Source organism: Schistocerca serialis, chromosome 1, assembly GCF_023864345.2.
Source record: "Schistocerca serialis cubense isolate TAMUIC-IGC-003099 chromosome 1, iqSchSeri2.2, whole genome shotgun sequence".
Lineage (NCBI taxonomy): Eukaryota > Metazoa > Arthropoda > Insecta > Orthoptera > Acrididae > Schistocerca > Schistocerca serialis.
In genome coordinates this window covers 428,117,599-428,133,931 of record NC_064638.1, presented here as the reverse complement: position 1 = coordinate 428,133,931, position 16,333 = coordinate 428,117,599, and the positions used below count along the sequence as shown (strand labels likewise).

At 44.8% G+C, this 16,333-nt stretch overlaps 1 protein-coding gene across 1 annotated transcript in view; it reads right to left on the bottom strand.

The window, feature by feature from the left end:
- The window catches only part of LOC126457640 (uncharacterized), a 72,968-nt gene that overhangs the window by 40,003 nt on the left and 16,632 nt on the right, over positions 1 to 16,333 (bottom strand). The gene's annotated exons all lie outside the window — the stretch shown is intronic.

Here is a 16,333-nt window from a genome sequence, read left to right as displayed (position 1 = left end):
CGTTTTGGTGGCCGCCTGATGATGTGCCCATAGAACTTCAACCTTTTTCTGACATCTGCTGCTATTATTTAACATCTTCTCTGTGGTTTTTCTAGAGTGTAACCCGTGTCCCTCTTCTATCAGCCTGCTTTAGGCCGAGAATTTTCCTCGTGATTTTCCTTTCTTCCTTCAGTAAGCTTTCCATGTCACTTTTCATGTAGAGTGTTAGCGTCTCATGTGCATACAGTACTTCAGGCTTGATTACTGTGTTGTAGTGCGCGACTATTGTATGAATGGACATGCATTTTCAATTATATACATTCTGTGTCATGCCGAATGCTTTCGTCATTTTTTCTAGTCAAGTATTCTGTGCGATCTTTTCTCCTCCTGTAGTTCAAGGATTTCACCTAGATATTTGAAGTGTGCAACTCTGTTTATTTTGCCGTATTTTGTGTCTAATTTTGTTATGGTTAGGAGTTTTGAGCGGAAAAATTCAGACTTCACGAAAGAGGTTTGCAGCTCAACTTTTTCCGCGCATTCCTTTAGTACTTCTAAGTGTTTGGTTGCTGTTGCTCCGTTGTCTGATAGTATGGCTAGGCCGTCTGCAAAAGCTAGGTTTCATATTTCTATTTTGTCCCAGCATCTTCCTAGTCGTGTTGGTTCTCAGTGTCCTTGAGTTTTCAGTTCTTTTTCCCATTCTCTCATTACTTTGTCCATGACTAGTATGAATAATAGTGGGGATAATCCGTCACCTTAGCGCACTCTAGCTTTGGTCTTGAAGCACCCATGAATTTAACTTTCGATGTTGTGTCACCTAATTCCTATCGGATGAATCGTAATGTTTTTGGATCGAGTCCCTGTTCTTCTAAGACGTTGAACAAGGATTATCTGTAAACAGAATCATACACTTTCTTGAAATCTATGATGGTGCAAGTAATTGGCGCATTCCTGATGGCCTTGCATCTTATAATTGTTTTCTGATTGATGATTTGTTCTGTGCATGAACGACCGAGGCGAAAGCCTACCTGGTATTCACCAGTTTTGTGTTTTAACTGTTCTTGTGTTCTCTGGAGTAAGCATACTGAGAAAATTTTGTAGGTGACTTGCAGGGAGATTCCTCTGTAGTTGTTTACATTGGTCCAATCTCCTTTATTGTCTAGTGGGTGGATAAGTGCACATTTCCAGTCGTCAGGACGTTTTTCTGTTTGCGAGATGGTAGAGATTATTTGCGTAAGCTCATGTTGTGTCTTTGATCCAAGGTTCTTTAGTAATCCCGCAATGAAGCCGTCTTCATCAGATGTCGTGTTGTTTTTTAGTTTAAGTGTGTGTTTGTTGACTTTTTCACATGTTGTTGGGAGTGATTCTAGTTGGGTGGACATACAATTCCGTACTGGAAATCTTGTTACAGGTTCAGGACTGTTAAGGAGATCGGAGAAATAACGTGCCAGTTCTTGACAATTCTCTTCGTTAGTTTGCCAGTTTTCCATATAGTCTCCTGAAGGACAAATTTTGAGGTGTGTACCGGCAGATCCTCCTTGAGAGGGTCCTGTAGAATTGTCTCGTGCTGTGGTTGCGGAAGTTTACCTCTATAGCATCCGGTTACTCCTTTATATACTTTCGCTTAGATTGATTAGTAAGGTTTCCAGCCTGTTTTCTTGATTCTTGGAAACAACATAGGCTTTCTGGGGATTTTTTACTATTGTAGTCCTGAAAAGCTGTCATTGATTTGACATACCATTTTATGGAAATGCATCTTTTTTTAGCAAGAACTGAGCTTTCAGTAAAACTGAACAGTTTCTGTAGGAAGATATTTACGTCAAAAAGAATTGGATCACAAAGTGACCAATTTACTCAATTAAAACTTCCCTCTCTTTCTGAGAATGGTCAAAACTACTTCAGCAGTCTTAACTTAGCATTTTTTCCAGTCTTTTAGGCTACGAAACACGATTTAGAAAAAAAAATCAAATGTTTCTAACATTGCCTTGGAAATGATAGCTTGAAATGGTTCAGACTGAAATTAACACTGTCTTTAAGAATTATTTATATATAATTCTCACATAGCAGAAAACTGCACTAAGTTCCCATTCACTTATAGTCTTTAAGAAAACTGATTGGAGAGTCTTGCTTGTCGTGTTGTGACTTTCGTTGTTGCTTGCGTCGTTTAGATGGGCGGTGGGCAAACCAAGATTGCACTGCCTCTTCACATCTCTAATACGTTAATTCCTCGTCGACCAGTATGGCGACATTTAGAGCCATAGTTCTTCGGTAGCCACAACTCCAAAACTTTGCAGTGCCACAAGTGCAGAAATTCTTACATCCGCACTTCACAAAATTCAAAGACGACTTAATTGCACGCACATTAACGCCACATCACATTATAGTTGTTAAAACGCACTTTTTACCACAAAATAAAGGTTTTCGTCGCCGCCACAGACAACATGGGTGCTCATTTCAAAGTCTCGCTCTCTTCTTCTCCTCCTCCTCCCCTCCTCCCCCCCCCCCCCCGCCCTCCTTGGTACTGCGCACGATACCACTCGCGTCTCAGTTACGGAGCCAATCACAACTTGGGTACGTCATTATTATGACTTTTAAATTCAAGTAGTTATTTGATAAATCCTGGGAGCTGTGCCATAAAATAAGTTTACAAAAATAACTATAACAACACTTTCTCCATATTAACTAATACGTATTCAGAAACTCGTTACGTTTCTAAATTAGAAAGGCATCTGCTTTTCATTTACCTATAGGTAAGCATCGAATCTTATCGATCGTTGGCAACACGTCGAAAACATTTATGGAAAAAATTTTAATATTATTGCATTTAATTGCAAAGTGTAGTCTTTCTGTTACTATGTATGTATGTGTGTGTGTGTGTGTGTGTGTGTGTGTGTGAACACTCTTCTCAATTAGCACCAGGGGAGGCACCGAACTTACTATTTCAATGTGACGAAGGGTATCCTCAAAAATTCTCATTTCTAGAGCCATTTAAATCCAGAACGTCTCTTGCACTTTTTGAATAAATATTGGCGAGGAAAAATTTCTCCACCGCCAAGATTCGAACTAGAAGAGCATAATATCATGTGAAGACTACCTACACTAGAGTCGGGTATCTATCCCGAAATGTAGTAATTAGTTCATTATTTCTGAATCGTTACCTCTCGCAGTCCATACGTTATGATTCAGTGAGTATAGTATGTGTTAAACATGTCAACGCTAAATTATGCGGTAAGAATATGTAAGAGACCTTGGTTCTTGCAATAATCTAAAGTACTTTGAATTCTGCTTCCCTTTTTCTAAACTCCTTATGTCATTTTTGGTTAAATGGCTTTGCTTTTAACCAAAGAGGGAGAGTTAATTCAGCGATTTTTAACAAGATGGAGATTGTGGCTCTAACAGCCTATAGTCTGGGAGACGAGGCTTTGGTATTGACAGCTCGGTAGCGTCTTCCCGTTGCCTAGCGACCGCAGGCAGGCAGCCAATGACGGCCTGACTTTGAGCGGGTAGCAAGGGCCACGTTGCCGCTCTGAAACCCGGCCGCGCGCGCTTATGAAACTTACCAGTGTCTCGCGTGCAGGCGGTGCGGTCGTTCGTCGTTTGTCTGAAGTTGAATTCGCAGTTTATTTCGTTTTTGTTGTTTTTAGTGTTTCTTTGTTTATGTTTCGTTGTAAACAATGTCTAGTGCGGCGGGTAGTACCAGCCCAACACAAGAAGTGAAACGGAGGTAGAAAAGTGTGCTACACACCCAGGCCCGTGAATTCGCGTGCTCTGTGAGGGATTACTTTGAGAAAGAAAAGGACAAAGGTAGGCCCTTAACTCCTGTTGTTCAGGTTGTGAAGAGAACTGCAGCAGCATTGAAAATAAGTAAGAACACTGTTGTAAAGATAGGGAAAGAACAGTATAGTGTAGATTGTGACGAGAGTGGCACAACAAAGCTGCACACACCAGGAAAGAAGCGACCCAGAAATAAGCAGGTGACAGCTTTGGACGATTTTCAGAAAGACGCTATTCGTCGTCATATATACAGCTATTATAAGAGAAGGGAACATCCCACTCTATCTAAATTACAGGTGTCGCTTCAGAAAGACGATCTTTTTAAAGGGAGCAAATTTTTATTGCGTACAGTGTTGAAAGACATAGGCTTCAGCTATTCACTGTTTAACGGACGCAAAATATTAATGGAAAGGACAGATGTAGTTGCATGGCGGTGCAGATTTCTTCGCAGGATCATGGGTGTGGAATTCGAAAGTATGGTGTGGTTAGCTGAAACTTGGGTCAATGCCAGCCATTCTTTACGTAGAGGCTGGAATGATGGAACGCCCGAGGGGACAATGGCAGTGCCTGTTGGCAAAGGAGAGCGTATTATTGTCTTACATGCAGGAACATCGAAAGGTTTTGTGCCAAACTGCTTGAAAATGTTTCGGTCAAAAAAGACGGGAGATTACCATGAAGAAATGAAGTGTAGTATTTCAAGAATGGTTCGAGACATCGCTTATGACGAATCTGACAAGTCCATCAGTGATTGTTATGGACAATGCGCCTTATCATTCCGTTGTTCACGATAAGGCACCAATCTTGGCACCAAAAAAAAGACGATATCATTCAGTGGTTGAAACGGCGAAAAGGAGATTTCAGAGAAGATTTAAGGAAGGCGGAACTGCTCGAAATTGTGGCACGAAAGAAACCCCAGTTTCCAACATATGTAATTGACGAGATTGCTAAAAGGCACGGGCATGAAATCGTTCGGCTTCCTCCATACCACTGTCACTTCAATGCAATTGAAGGAGTGTGGGCGCAGATAAAAAATTACATTGCTGCAAACAATAAAAAATTCACGATCTCTGAAGTGGAAACTCTCCTTCCAGCAGCTATCAATAAAATTGTAAACAGCACTGCAAGTGCCATCAGAGAGGCGGCCAAAACCGAAGGGGTTGTGGAAGAACGCATCGAAAATTTAATCATACATCTGGGAGAGAGCAGTGATAGTTCGAGTAGTGCTGAGGAAAACAATGTCAAATCAGATTCTGACAGTGATGTGAGTGGTGTTTTTCCATTACAGTAACTACAACGTATTCAGGTATGTAAGGAGGGAGTTTGCTATAGATCTACAACCAGATCATCATATTGGGAGTACTTTCTTCAGATTATAACTCTTAATACACTGACCAATTACTCTGTAGCTTGTAGTAGAACAAATTAATAATGCTAATACTTAACAATGGAAACCAAAATTGCTAATGCTCAACAACTTGCGAAAATAGTTTTCATTTCAGTTGTGAAGTTTAACAAATAACTTTATTATGTTTCAGCATCTTAGATACTTGTACTAAATAGCTCTTATCAGTTTCGAGTTAATATATTTCAAGCATCAACTTTAAATAAATTCACGCGTACCAATACGACTTGTATTTTGTCTCGCTTTTATTTCTGCTGCTAGAGAATGCGTGTAGCAGACAGGGCGCCGCGTGCTGTGAGCCACGTTCGGTAACAGCGCCGTCTGCCGCCGGAACTGTCAGTACCAATCACTCGTCTCACGGACTATAGTACATCATGTTTGTGAGTTACTTTATTGACAACAAACATTTTTCCTTAAAAGGAGTGGCTGCACCCAGTATTAATATGACGCAGCAAACGAAGTGCGTATGGAGAAAATTTGTCTTTTTAATATGTGATGACATGATGCATGTTTCATTGGCATATTTTATACTGTTTCATGATTTTCATGACGAATAAAACTTGAGTTTTCGCATCACAGGCTTCGCACCCTGGCTTCGCACGTATAGAGCACTACGTATCTGTGGCCGGACACAACTTTTTTGCCTTAGCAATAATAACTTACGAACATGAACCTTTCTCATAAATCAGTTTATCTATTAGTAAAAACTGTATCAGAATTCCTACAGTATTTCCCGAGATCAGCCTTCACATACAGACAAACACGTGAAGGAGAACATTAATTTATTACACTGCGTGACAAAATAAGCGAAGCAACCACAAGAAACGATCGGACATCAAAGTAACTTCGTACCGTGCACACCATCGGTGAGTATGTAAACGGTTGGAGTAGCAATTCTCTGTGACAGGTAGAACAGCCACCAAAGTGCATTCGTGTTCAGTGTCGTTACCAGACCTGGTAGGCTGCCGCTAACATCACACCACAGCCGACCGTTGATGAACGGCATCGCATTGTGTTCATTGATGAATCGCGGTTCTATAGTCGTCGGATGACCATGGTCGGCGATTTCTGTGGCGACCTGCGGGAGAATTCCCATTCTTCCAATGTTTTGGAGAGGCGCAGTGGTGTTTTTCCTGGCGTCATGGTGTAGAGAGCAGTCGGGTACGTCTCCAGGTCGCGGCTGGTAGTGACTGACCGCATAACGGTGTGTTACGGACATCCTGCGTCTTCGCGTGTCAAATGTTATGCGACATCTGCCTTCAGGGCAACGCTCGTCGATACATGTGAGCTGTGTGCGTGGTGTTGATGTACTCCCGTTACCAGCAGGATTCCCAGGGCTATGGGAATAGCTCCGACGTCAACTCTGTCCCACTGCTAGGATCAAAGATATCACGGACGAGTTACAACAATTGTGAGTCAGCATGGCTCAGGAGAGGATACAAGAGCTTCGTGGCACCCCTCCCAACCGAATCAGAGCAATCATCCAGGCCAGACAGAATACAAAATCATAATTATAAGCATGCTCATACAGTCAAGCTCTTTGACAATTTGGGAGTAATTAGTCGATCTTGACGTACCAATTTATTACACAAGCATAGTCTGAAGCCCAAAACAGAAAGCTCTTCTCTTGGCAGTGTCCTCTCTGTGTTTGCAGGAATATTTATATCAGTTCCTCGCTGAATGATTTTATTGTACCTTCCTAAAAATAATGGCATTTAGGTAAGATTGACTTGTAATGGGCCCTCAGAAACTTCGTCTGATCTTGTTATTCATATTTTGATTTTCTATTGTTTTCTCAAATGGTTCAACGCGAATACTGTAATCGTTCCTGACAACTGGCCAATACCGTCACCTTTCCCATTTCCTGATGATTATCAACAACCTGAAATTAACGCCTTATATCAACAGATGATATTATTATTGTGTATTAATTAATTATTAACTGTATGAAGTTTTATGTGCTTATGTGGCAATGGTATTGTGGACATATGAAATAAAGTAGCCAGCAATCCTGAAAAGCTTCTCAAACACCAATATGAATGTTGCTTGGATTCAGTATAGCAAAAAACTAAATGTGGGAGAGAGGGATCTTATGCTGGAAGCCTAAAAGTTTTTCTTCTTTTTTGTAATGACAGTAGCAGAAGAAATGAATTAAAATTTGTGCTACAGCCAGAACTTGAACCCGTGTCTCCTGCTTATTTGGCAGATGTGCTAACTGTTTTTTTTGTTATTTCATTTAATTAACTAATTATTTTAAGCAGTAAGTAACTGAAACTAGTATGTACAATCATTGCGTCAAATTGGGGACACACGTAACTGCAAACACACTTATAGTTGCCGCAAAGGGCAAAAAGAAAGAGAGCAAAGTGTGAGGCTAAGGAAGCCATTAAATAAAACCGAAGGGTGGAATCTGTACCACCATTAACTGGTACTACATCTTGCACCGGATGGGAAACAAAAACTGCGAAGAAGCCTTTGCACTGGGGACAAAAAGAGGAAAGGGGGCCGGCCGGTGTGGCCAAGCAGCTCTAGGCGCTTCAGTCTGGAACCGCGCGACCGCTACGTTCGCAGGTTCGAATCCTGCCTCGGGCATGGATGTGTGTGATGTCCTTAGGTTAGTTAGGTTTAAGTAGTTCTAAGTTCTGGGGGACTGATGACCTCAGATGTTAAGTCCCATACTGCTCAGAGCCATTTTTTGTAGGAAAGGGGGCCAATACTGCTAAACAGTGCGAGGGGTCACGACGAAACTCTCCATCTGCTTTATCATCCAGGTATAGCTTCTCGCAGTGACCAAGGTAGATCCCACCTTGTACCGTGTGGTGTTCCATCACAGTCTTGTAATTTTCGCTTCTCTTACCCGTGATGATCCAGCTGCGTGGAGAGTTGTGGAACGCATTCCATAAATAATTAGATAAATACTGTCGATACTTTGGGTAACGGTGGATCTGGCAATGTCGTTCCTGCAAATAGTTCCAAAAGTCTAAAGTGTCCTTAGTGTCGTCTTGGAACAAATAATGCACTGCTCGTCCACGAAGCCACGACACGACATTAGTTTTCGTGTGTGACTAATATGTCTCATCCGGGAATAATACAGTCTTGGGTTCGATATGATTTGCTCCTATCAAGTTACGAGTTACGAGTTTTTCATTAACGAAGCAATAATTGTTACCGCTGATTGCGATGTATTTCAAAATCATTGACTGTAGGAATTGAAAATTAATCAAAAGTAAAATAGATGCCCTTAGCCAGATGTACGAAGTAAATTAACAGAACACCAGTTATTTATGGCTGACACCATAATATTATTGATAGACCACATCAAACGTACCGGTTAGAGGCTTTGCCTTAACAGCAATTCTTGCCAGTTGACATAAGTGTTCTTTTATACTGTAGTGTGAAGGCACACAAACTCCCTAAACTTTTACTCAGAACTGTCAAAGCCTGTTATCCAACAGAGGGACACATTTGCATAAACATCATAGATATAAAACCTACTACACGTACTGTTCATATTTTTGGTTCTGTTGCTGATGTTATATGTGACTGCCTGTAGTGCTGCTAAAGGAGGAAACAACCTAGCTTGCTTGTATCCTCTTTTAGAAGCTTGTTTGTGACTCTGTTGTATGTTGTGTATTGTAAGAGCACTGGTATAGATGCCTCTTGTAAGTTACTTTGCCTGTTACCTTTTTGTATGATTTTACACCTTTACATGATAGTTACTGGATAATGTACCCATACTACTTATAAATGCATCATTAACACCAAAGTAGTTTGTTGTTGTGAGAATGTGTATTGCAAGAATTCAAAAGTTGCGCATAGCTCACCGTTCTCACCATTCTTCTTATTTAAAATGGCCAATACTGAAAGGGCCTAAACACAGCTGAGTAACTCAACCAAAATTAGGGAAAAAAGCTTAGTTCTCTCAGAATGTCCACCGCATTAACAACCTTGCAGACAATATTAATAGTCAAATCAGGTTTCCTGCAGATAATGCAGTTATCTGTAATCAAATGCTGTCTGTGAGAAGCTGCATAAATATTCAGTCGGATCTTGATAAGATTTCAGTGTTGTGCAGAGATTGGCAACTTGCTCTAAACGCTCAGAAATGTGAAAGTGCGCACTTCACAAAACAAAAATACGTAGTATCTCTTGACTATAACATCAGTGTGTCACTGTTGGAATCCGCCAACTCATGCAGATACATGGGTGTAACACTTTGTAGGGATATGAAATGGAATGATCTCATAGGTTCAGTCATAGGTAAAGCAGGTGGTAAGCTTAGGATTATTGGTAGAATGATGGGGAAGTGTCGTCAGTCTGTTAAAGAGATTGCTTACAGATCACACTTGTGACCCATCCTAGAATACTGATCAAGCGTTTGGGACCTGTACCAGATAGGACCAGCAGGGGACATTTACTGTATATAGAGAAGGGCAGCATGAATGGTCACATATTTGTTTAATCCATAGAGAATGTCACAGAGATACTAAAGGAACTGAACTGGCAGACTTTTGAACACAGACATAAACTATCTTGATAAAGTTGTTAAAACAGTTTCAAGAACCGGCTTTAAATGCTTACTCGAGGGATATACAACAACTCCGTACATATTGCTCACATAGGGATTGTGAGGATAAGATCAGAATAATTACTGTACATGCAGAGGTATTCAGACAATCTTTCTTGCTGTGCTCCATATGTGAATGAAACAGGAAGGAACCCTAAGAACTGGTACAATGGGACATACCCTCTTCCATGCAACTCATGGTGGTTTGCAGAGTATGGATGTAGATGTAGATTTGCGTCACTCAAAGGAAGTACGCTGACATTTGCTTCACTAAGTGCCACACTGCCGTAGGTTCACCACAGCTGAGACAGTATTCATCGTTGTCTTGAATACCACAGCTCGTGCATGGGTGAGTCCACCACGTGGATTGCATGTATGCTTGATCTGGTCACCTCCTTGCCGTTGACAGTGGTATACCACATCGCCGTGAAGGCAATGTCCAGTGTTACGTGGTGAATCGTCCTCCACACTGCCCGCCAGTTGACGTTCAGGTGCTTCCTCTCCACGATGTTGTCGGGTCGTTCACTCTGCAGGACACGATAAACCATCCGTGCCGTCGCCAGTCGAGTCGCTGGTAAGGCAAATTGAACGTAACTGCGTTCGAGGTAAATGACACCGATGTAGAAGAGTGATGATGGGACGTGGTGTATCGGCACAGGTGGCGAGAGGGAGGGCGGCGCTAGTTCTTCTAATAACAAACTCGTCAGACTGTCCGGACGGGAGCACCACCGTTTGACTAATGTCCTCACAAATAGGGCGATCGCTCTGTCATGAACGTGATAAAGGCCAAGCCCTCCTCGATCCGGGGGAAGGGTGAGAGTCTCATATGTGATCTTGAAAAGCATTCCTGAACTCACGAAGGACGCAAAAGACGCCAGTATACGGCGAGGTGACATCACCGGTATAGGTAATACCTGGGCGATGTGCGGAATGAGTGACGTTAAATGTGTCGTGACATGCTGGGTCCGTTGGACGACGTCCAGTGCTCGTAGGCGCTTGTTTGTTATCCCAGTCCGAACATTTCGTAAAAGTCGTCGAAAGTTGTGAGCAGCGGTTCGTCGTATATCGTCTGTGAAATCAATGCCGAGGCATCTGGAAGTATCTCTGAGCTGTAACATTCCGACACCGATGTACATCGCCACTGATTTTGCGAAGCTAATACGACTATGAGTGGCCATGATACATGTGGCCATCCAATTCAGTGCGCTGGCGGTGTCGTCGCCGTTGCGGATGACAATCACCAGGTCGTCAGTATATGCTTTACATGGGAAAGTGAGGCCGTGTAACGTCATCATACCCGTTAGTCATTGGCGCAGGCCTCGTAATAGCGGTTCCATTGGTCATAGAGTTAAGTAAAGTGGACAGTGGGTAGCCTTGGCTTATCGATCGAGAAATGGTGAGGGGCTGCGTAGGTCGGCCGTTGACGATCACCTTGGATGTCGCGCCACGGAGTAGTCAAATGGTTCAAATGGCTCTGAGCACTATGGGACTTAACTTCTGAGGTCATCAGTCCCCTAGAACTTAGAACTACTTAAACCTAACTAACCTAAGGACATCACACACATACATGCCCGAGGCAGGATTCGAACCTGCGACCGTAGCGGTCACGCGGTTCCCGACTGCAGCGCCTAGAACCGCTCGGCCACTGAGGCAGGCACGGAGTAGTCGCATGACGACAGTGGCAAATGGCTGTGGGTATCGCATATGTCGCAGGACCGCTTCCAGCGCACCCTTCAGACGACATGCCCTCGCTAGTGAGATCAAGTCATGACATTCACTGAGTGCTGTTCCAATATTATTGTCACCTTCTAATGACGTTTTATCGGGGGCGATGATGTGATGTAAAGTCTGGTGTACCCGCGCCGCCAGAAAAAAGATCTTAATTCGCAATTCAGTTGCGTCAGTGGGCTGTAGTCCTGCATCCACGAGCCACCGGATGGTTTGTGAATAGGAATGATCATCCCTTCTATAAGGGCCATAGGGAGCGGCACTTCTGGGGATAGTAGTTCGCGACAGATGTCCATCCATAGGGTGGCTAGTAAATATTTAAAAGTCTGGTAAAATTCAAAGGGGAGGCCATCAGGACCCGGAGACTTGTTTGCAGCTCCTTTTCTAATGGCATCGATCACTTCTTTTTCCGTAATTTCCTCCATCAAGGCCGCTTTCGTTGCCAGGGTGAATGTGCCGTAAATCGTCTGCGAGACGTTCTCCAGTGCTGTCGGATCAGGAGGCTGAGCTGAATAGAGATGGGAATAATGATCGTACAATGTCTTGTTGCTTGGTGAGGCGACGACCATTCTCCATGTCGATCAAGCGTATCAGTGCTTTTTGGCGTCATTTACGTTCACGAAGTACGTGGAACATAGACGGGTGTTCTCTCACTAACCTATCCTGTGTCGTCGAGCGGATGACCACCCACTGTAGGTGGCGTCGCATATTACCAATGATCGGAGTCTTAGAACGGTGGACCACATTTTGTCGTTCCAGAAATGGCGCCATAGCACTGCAGTCTCGCAGTTCCCTGAAGTAAAAATCGAGTGTGTGTGTACGCCAAGCAGCGTGGTCGCGACCGTAGGTTATCAACATTCGCCTCAGTGCCGGTTTGGTGCAGTCCAATCATCAGTGGATCGTTGTGGGATATGCACACAGGCGATTTTCACACGAATGCGAATCCTCAACGGCTTGGTTGTAATCCGGGTACGACAGGTGAGCAACGTTTAATTTCCACGAGCCTGTGTCTTCTCCACACTTGTTGTTGCCATATGGTGATGGCACTGATGTAAGCAGAGTGGTGAGAGAAAGCTGCAGGCCACAGTTCCACATCCTGTGTCCCAGCGGCAAGAGAGCGTGAGACATAAATCCCGTCGATGTGACTGGAGGAGTGGCTCGCGAAGTATGGGAATCCCAGTCGGTGACCGTGAAGATGTTCCAAAGTTTCCACCATTTGCAGGTCTCTGATTAGCATCTCGAGTTCTGGGCAGGGTTTATGTCGAGTTCCGGGCATGATTTATGTCGTGGGAGTTGGTCTCTGGCTGCCAGTACGCAATCGTAGTCACCTCCAAACACCAGATGGTAGTGGCGGCCTTGGAAGAGCGGGACGACGTCTTCCGCAAAGAATCGTGAACTTTCATGACGTTTGTCCGTCCCAGAAGGAGCATAGATATTCATAAGGCGGACACCCAGTACTGTGAGTGCCATCCCTCATGCCCCAGGCAGAAGGACATCGCCCACCACTATCCCTTCCCGAAGAAGTACAACGACCCCACTGCCTCTGGGGGAAGCTGGAGAGACACATTCGTCCTAATAGTACATGTCTGGGAAGTTGTCGATGTACACCTCCTGGAGAAAGGCTATGTCGATGGAAGCAGAGTTCAACATATCCTGAAGCAAGGATAACTTAGCACGTGTCCATGTAGTGTTAATGTTTACAGTCGCAACACGATACCACATCATCTGTGTTGGCCATCAACACCCTTGTAAGGGGTGTGTGCACGTGACATCAGGCTGTCTCATCGCTGTCACTGATGGTGGAAAACGATCAACATTGGTGGGGTGAATTCCCTTGCGTGTCGTACGACATGATCGGCAAGGAGTTTTCCTTACTGTCATCCGCTGAGTCGCCATGAAATACCATTGGCTGTTGGTGGCTGTTGGTGGCTGCTGCGCCACTCGGCGCAGACTCCTTCGGCGCTACTGGCTGGCAATCGGCAGCGGCTGTCTGCATGTGATCCTGCTGTTCAGTGGGATCGGAAGGACTGGAGCCGTCACCATGGCGATCTTTTGGATGGGATGTTCCTGCGGCTTCCGTACCGCCGGTACCGGCGTCGGATAGCCCACAGTCCATGTCAGACGTACGTTGCAAGCACTCGTCCGATGGAGAACGCCGCCGTCTCATGTGTTTCCTCGGGGAATGCTGTTTATGGACGTGTGTTTCAGTATCAGAAAGAGGGTGGATCTCTTCAGCTGCTCTGGTGTCTGGAAGAAAAGCCTCTGCCGTGGGTCAATGTCCATCCTGTCATCAGTGCTTTCTCACAAAGTCGTTCAGTGACTGTCCTCAGGATTGAGCGCCGTTGTAGTGCCTGGATCCGGTACTACAGGATCTATCGTGGCCTTGCTATCGGGGGCGGCTATCGGACGAATGTGGTCGGAATCGGAAAGAGTGGCCACCTGTACAACCCCGGCATAATTGACAGGCAGGGTCGTCACCATAAAAGGAGTCATAGATTCACCTGTCAGGATTTGAGCATGCCGTCGTTGGAGACAATCCGACCAGACGTGTCCTTCTTGGCCACAATCAGAGCAAGTGCATGGCTGTCCGTCATTCAAATTAATCGCCCTACATCCGCCGTGACAAGATATGATGGTACACGTTTTGTCAGTTCAATTTTGATCTAGCGTACCCCGTTAAGAACGGGGTACGTTGTAAAGGTGGTCCATTTTTCTACCATGTGGCTGACCACTCTGCCATAAGGCTGGAAAGCCGCGGTGACTACGTCCGGTGGTACTTCGAGCGGGAGTTCGAAGACTCGTATAGTATAAAGACCAGACCCCGCATGATCAATAGAGATTGCCCCAATACGCCCATCAGAATGTTTGAATTTAAGATCGTTCACATGTGAGAGCACGATTCTGTTGCACACCTCGTCACTTACTAACTTGACGTAGACAACACTGCTCGTGATAGAGAGATGGATACCAATTATGTCCTGCAGATCAATTTTAACGTCGTCACGTAGAAAACGTTTCACTTCAAAAGCTCGCTGTTGTGCGTGATCGGTTCAAAAATGACTCTGAGCACTATGGGACTCAACTGCTGAGGTCATTAGTCCCCTAGAACTTAGAACTAGTTAACCTAACTAACCTAAGGACATCACAAACATCCATGCCCGAGGCAGGATTCGAATCTGCGACCGTAGCGATCTTGCGGTTCCAGACTGCAGCGCCTTTAACCGCACGGCCACTTCGGCCGGCCTGTGCGTGATCGGGTTGAAAACTGATCTTGATGGTGGTTTGTCTGTATGAATGTGCCATATTACGTCGGTAGTGATGGACTCTAACTACCGGCGACGAAGTACACTACTGGCCATTAAAATTGCTACATCAAGAAGAAATGCAGATGATAAACGGGTATTCATTGGACAAATTTATTATACTAGAACTAACATGTGATTACATTTTCACGCAATTTGGGTGCATAGATCTTGAGAAATCAGCACCCATAACAACTACCTCTGGCCGTAATAACGGCCTTGATACGCCTAGTCATTGAGTCAAAGAGAGCTTGAATGGCGTGTACAGGTACAGCTGCCCATGCAGCTTCAACGCAATACCACAGTTCAAGAGTAGTGAATGGCGTATTCTGACGAGCCAGTTGCTAGGCCACCATTGACCAGACGTTTTCAATTGGTGAGAGATCTGGAGAATGTGCTGGCCAGGGCAGCAGTCGAACATTTTCTGTATGCAGAAAGGCCCGTACAGGACCTGCAACATGCGGTCGTGCATTATCCTGCTGAAATGTAGGGTTTCGCAGGAATCGAATGAAGGGTAGAGTCACGGGTCGTAACACATCTGAAATGTAACGCCCAGTGTTCAAAGTGCCGTCAACGCGAACAAGAGGTGACCGAGACGTGTAACCAATGGCACCCCATACCATCACGCCAGGTGATACGCCAGTATGGCGATGACCAATGCACACTTCCAATGTGCATTCACCGCGATGTCGCCAAACACGGAAGCGACCATCATGATGCTGTAAACAGAACCTGGATTCATCCGACGTTTTGCCATTCGTGCACCCAGGTTCGTCGTTGAGTACACCATCGCAGGCGCTCCTGATCAAGGGTAACCGCAGCCATGGTCTCTGAGCTGATAGTCGATGCTGCTGCAAACGTCGTCGAATTGTTCGTGCAGATGGTTGTTGTCTTGCAAACGTCCCCAAATGGTTCAAATGGCTCTGAGCACTATGGGACTAAACATCTGTGGTCATCAGTCCCCTAGAACTGAGAACTAATTAAACCTAACTAACCTAAGGACATCACACACATCCACGCCCGAGGCAGGATTCGAACCTGCGACATTTAGCAGTCGCGCGGTTCCGGACTGAGCGCCTAGAACCGCTAGACCACCGCGGCCGGCAAACGTCCCCATCTGTTGACTCAGGGATCGAGACGTGGCTGCACGATCCGTTACAGCCATGCGGATAAGATGCCTGTCGTCTCGACTGCTAGTGATACGAGCCTGTTGGGATCCAGCACGGCGTTCCGTATTACTCTCCTGAACCCACCGATTCCATATTCTGCTAACAGTCATTGGATCTCTACCAGTGCCAGCAGCAATGTCGCGATACGATAAACCGCAATCGCGATAGGCTACAGTCCGACCTTTATCAAAGTCGGAAACGTGGTGGTACGCATTTCTCCTCCTTACACGAGGCATCACAACAACGTTCCACCAGGCAAAGCGGGTCAACTGTTTGCGTATGAGAAATCGGTTGGAAACGTTCCTGATGTCAGCACGTTGTCGGTGTCGCCACCGGCGCCAACCTTGTGTGAATGCTCTGAAAAGCTAATCATTTGCATATCACAGCATCTTCTTCCTGTCGGTTAAATTTCGCG